This window comes from Hyla sarda, unplaced genomic scaffold (assembly GCF_029499605.1).
Source record: "Hyla sarda isolate aHylSar1 unplaced genomic scaffold, aHylSar1.hap1 scaffold_74, whole genome shotgun sequence".
Classification (NCBI taxonomy): domain Eukaryota; kingdom Metazoa; phylum Chordata; class Amphibia; order Anura; family Hylidae; genus Hyla; species Hyla sarda.
In genome coordinates, this window is record NW_026610762.1 from 715,744 (window position 1) to 721,111 (window position 5,368).

General features: G+C 41.1%; 2 pseudogenes; both read left to right on the forward strand.

The window, feature by feature from the left end:
* The first annotated feature begins 450 nt into the window (after positions 1 to 450).
* Positions 451 to 624, forward strand: LOC130344984 (U2 spliceosomal RNA; annotated as a pseudogene).
* Positions 625 to 4,485: 3,861 nt separating this feature from the next.
* On the forward strand, positions 4,486 to 4,588 carry LOC130344985 (U2 spliceosomal RNA; annotated as a pseudogene).
* The last annotated feature ends 780 nt before the right edge of the window (positions 4,589 to 5,368 follow it).

Here is a 5,368-nt window from a genome sequence, read left to right on the forward strand (position 1 = left end):
CCAAGACAAGTGAGTCCAATAGGATGCAGGTATGTCCTCTATCCTTACAGCTTCCCGTGGCTGTTGGTTTTATACCGTTTGGGGACAGCCAAGGAGGCATCAGCAGGCAACACAGGTAAGTGTGTGCTTGTGTGTGTGTGTGTGTGTGTGTGTGTGTTTCCTATGCAGATCCTAAACCCAGTATTAAATGCAAGTAGGAGGAGTAAGAAGGGTTCCTGCCAAAGCCAGGTTATGGATTGCATTTAAAAATGGTCCATCAGAGTGAAATGGACTCCCATCTTCCTGCTTAGCAATAATGATATGGGTTTAGGGTCTGCTGTGTGTACTGGTGGGTGACTGCCACCCAGCCAGAGTGTGTATGGGAGGCTGCCAGCCAGCCTCCCTTCCTACAAGTAGTGATGGTGCATGTGAAGGGGACAGCGTTGGTTCCTCCCCTTTCACAGTTATCACTTCTCATCCTTCCTTTTGGCTGGTATCAAATGTGGTGTCTGTTTATATCAGTTTAATATCTGATATGTCCCCTATCTGGTAGCATATATTAAGTGCATCACCAGGTTTCAGTGTTGGAAAGAAAGATTACCTGTTTATTTGCTGCTGCTTGCTGGCTAGTCCAGTGGGCCCCTACTGCAGGCAAAAGACAATATGTTGTGCCTAGGTGGATAGGACATCAGCTATGAGGCATTTGTTTGTACAAACTGCTGCTCACAACTAATGTTGTAATATAGTGTCTCCATCTGCTGGTGGTATTGAATAAGCAATAGTGCAATGATAGGGTCTGAAAAAGAAGAAAAATAAGAAGCAGCAGCATAGGAAAAAAGGAGGAAAGAAAAAAAAGAAGGTAAAAATGAGGTCAAAACATGTTTAAAAAAGTATTTCCATCTCTCTCTCTATATGTATATACATATATATATATATATATTTAAAAGAAAAAAAAATTATATATATATATACATATATAGAGAGAGAGATAAATATATATAGAGATAGATGGGTGGATAGATAGATAGATAGATACACATACATACATACATACATATGTGTGTATTGTTGTAGTTGCAAACATGGGTGCACTTGACAAACTCAGTGCGGCTATTCCCCATTGAAAGATTGTTGCATCCAGGACCCTTAGCACTGTGATATGCTACTCAATACCACTGGCATGGCCAGGTGTAAACAACATCTGACCTTTGTTGTGTATGTAACCATGGAGATTGTGATGTCGCCTAGGCCCACCAAAGAACAGCCTTGTCAGAAGCAGCACTGCCATGAGCAGAAGCAGCAGCACCATAGGTTGTCAAATAAGCTGGATTTAACCAAGACAAGTGAGTCCAATAGGATGCAGGTATGTCCTCTATCCTTACAGCTTCCCGTGGCTGTTGGTTTTATACCGTTTGGGGACAGCCAAGGAGGCGTCAACATGCAACACAGGTAAGTGTGTGCTTGTGTGTGTGTGTGTGTGTTTCCTATGCAGATTCTAAACCCAGTATCAAATGCAAGTAGGAGGAGTAAGAAGGGTTCCTGCCAAAGCCAGGTTATGGATTGCATTTAAAAATGGTCCATCAGAGTGAAATAGACTCCCATCTTCCTGCTTAGCAATAATGATATGGGTTTAGGGTCTGCTGTGTGTACTGGTGGGTGACTGCCACCCAGCCAGGGTGTGTATGGGAGGCTGCCAGCCAGCCTCCCTTCCTACAAGTAGTGATGGTGCATGTGAAAGGGACAGCGTTGGTTCCTCCCCTTTCACAGTTAGCACTTCTCATCCTTCCTTTTGGCTGGTATCAAATGTGGTGTATGTTTATATCAGTTTAATATCTGATATGTCCTCTATCTGGTAGCATATATTAAGTGCACCACCAGGTTTTAGTGTTGGAAAGAAAGATTACCTGTTTATTTGCTGCAGCTGCTTGCTTGCTAGTCCAGTGGGCCCCTACTGCAGGCAAAAGACAATAGGTGGTGCCTAGGTGGATAGGACATCAGCTATGAGGCATTTGTTTGTACAAACTGCTGCTCACAACTAATGTTGTAATATAGTGTCTCCATGTGCTGGTGGTTTTGAATAAGCAATAGTGCAATGATAGGGTCTTAAAAAGAAGAAAAATAAGAAGCAGCAGCATAGGAAAAAAGGAGGAAAGAAGGAAAACATGGAGAGAAGAAAAAAAAGAAGGTAAAAATGAGGTGAAAACATGTTTAAAAAAGTATTCCCATCTCTCTCTCTCTCTATGTATATACATATATGTATATATATATATATATATATATTTAAAAGAAAAAAAAAATATATATATATATACATATATAGAGAGAGAGAGAGAGATAAATATATATAGAGATAGATGGGTGGATAGATAGATAGATACACATACATACATACATATGTGTGTATTGTTGGAGTTGCAAACATGGGTGCACTTGACAAACTCAGTGTGGCTATTCCCCATTGAAAGATTGTTGCATCCAGGACCCTTAGCACTGTGATATGCTACTCAATACCACTGGCATGGCCAGGTGTACACAACATCTGACCTTTGTTGTGTATGTAACCATGGAGATTGTGATGTCGCCTAGGCCCACCAAAGAACTGCCTTGTCAGAAGCAGCACTGCCATGAGCAGAAGCACCAGCACCATAGGTTGTCAAATAAGCTGGATTTAACCAAGACAAGTGAGTCCAATAGGATGCAGGTATGTCCTCTATCCTTACAGCTTCCCGTGGCTGTTTGTTTTATACCGTTTGGGGACAGCCAAGGAGGCGTCAGCAGGCAACACAGGTAAGTGTGTGCTTGTGTGTGTGTGTTTCCTATGCAGATCCTAAACCCAGTATCAAATGCAAGTAGGAGGAGTAAGAAGGGTTCCTGCCAAAGCCAGGTTATGGATTGCATTTAAAAATGGTCCATCAGAGTGAAATGGACTCCCATCTTCCTGCTTAGCAATAATGATATGGGTTTAGGGTCTGCTGTGTGTACTGGTGGGTGACTGCCACCCAGCCAGAGTGTGTATGGGAGGCTGCCAGCCAGCCTCCCTTCCTACAAGTAGTGATGGTGCATGTGAAAGGGACAGCGTTGGTTCCTACCCTTTCACAGTTATCACTTCTCATCCTTCCTTTTGGCTGGTATCAAATGTGGTGTATGTTTATATCAGTTTAATATCTGATATGTCCCCTATCTGGTAGCATATATTAAGTGCACCACCAGGTTACAGTGTTGGAAAGAAAGATTACCTGTTTATTTGCTGCAGCTGCTTGCTTGCTAGTCCAGTGGGCCCCTACTGCAGGCAAAAGACAATAGGTGGTGCCTATGTGCCTAGGTGGATAGGACATCAGCTATGAGGCATTTGTTTGTACAAACTGCTGCTCACAACTAATGTTGTAATATAGTGTCTCCATGTGCTGGTGGTTTTGAATAAGCAATAGTGCAATGATAGGGTCTGAAAAAGAAGAAAAATAAGAAGCAGCAGCATAGGAAAAAAGGAGGAAAGAAGGAAAACATGGAGAGAAGAAAGAAAAGAAGGTAAAAATGAGGTGAAAACATGTTTAAAAAAGTATTCCCATCTCTCTCTCTCTCTCTCTCTCTCTCTCTCTCTATGTATATATATATATATATATATATATATATATATATATATTTAAAAGAAAAAAAAAAGATATATATATATATATATATATATATACACATATATATATATATAGAGAGAGATAAATATATATAGAGATAGATAGGTGGATAGATAGATAGATAGATACACATACACACATACACATACATACATACATACATACATATGTGTGTATTGTTGGAGTTGCAAACATGGGTGCACTTGACAAACTCAGTGCGGCTATTCCCCATTGAAAGATTGTTGCATCTAGGACCCTTAGCACTGTGATATGCTACTCAATACCACTGGCATGGCCAGGTGTAAACAACATCTGACCTTTGTTGTGTATGTAACCATGGAGATTGTGATGTCGCCTAGGCCCACCAAAGAACAGCCTTGTGAGAAGCAGCACTGCCATGAGCAGAAGCAGCAGCACCATAGGTTGTCAAATAAGCTGGATTTAACCAAGACAAGTGAGTCCTATAGGATGCAGGTATGTCCTCTATCCTTACAGCTTCCCGTGGCTGTTGGTTTTTTACCATTTAGGGACAGCCAAGGAGGCGTCAGCAGGCAACACAGGTAAGTGTGTGCTTGTGTGTGTGTTTCCTATGCAGATCCTAAACCCAGTTTCAAATGCAAGTAGGAGGAGTAAGAAGGGTTCCTGCCAAAGCCAGGTTATGGATTGCATTTAAAAATGGTCCATCAGAGTGAAATGGACTCCCATCTTCCTGCTTAGCAATAATGATATGGGTTTAGGGTCTGCTGTGTGTACTGGTGGGTGACTGCCACCCAGCCAGAGTGTGTATGGGAGGCTGCCAGCCAGCCTCCCTTCCTACAAATAGTGATGGTGCATGTGAAGGGGACAGCGTTGGTTCCTCCCCTTTCACAGTTATCACTTCTCATCCTTCCTTTTGGCTGGTATCAAATGTAGTGTCAGTTTATATCAGTTTAATATCTGATATGTCCCCTATCTGGTAGCATATATTAAGTGCACCACCAGGTTTCAGTGTTGGAAAGAAAGATTACCTGTTTATTTGCTGCAGCTGCTTGCTGGCTAGTCCAGTGGGCCCCTACTGCAGGCAAAAGACAATAGGTGGTGCCTATGTGCCTAGGTGGATAGGACATCAGCTATGAGGCATTTGTTTGTACAAACTGCTGCTCACAACTAATGTTGTAATATAGTGTCTCCATCTGCTGGTGGTATTGAATAAGCAATAGTGCAATGATAGGGTCTGAAAAAGAAGAAAAATAAGATGCAGCAGCATAGGAAAAAAGGAGGAAAGAAGGAAAACATGGAGAGAAGAAAAAAAAAGAAGGTAAAAATGAGGTGAAAACATGTTTAAAAAAGTATTTCCATCTCTCTCTCTATATGAATATACATATATATATATATATTTAAAAGAAAAAAAATTATATATATATATATATATATATATATATATATACATATAGAGAGAGAGAGAGAGATAAATATATATAGAGATAGATGGGTGGATAGATAGATAGATAGATAGATACACATACACACATACATACATAAATACATACATACATAAATATGTGTGTATTGTTGGAGTTGCAAACATGGGTGCACTTGACAAACTCAGTGCAGCTATTCCCCATTGAAAGATTGTTGCATCCAGGACCCTTAGCACTGTGATATGCTACTCAATACCACTGGCATGGCCAGGTGTAAACAACATCTGACCTTTGTTGTGTATGTAACCATGGAGATTGTGATGTCGCCTTGGCCCACCAAAGAACAGCCTTGTCAGAAGC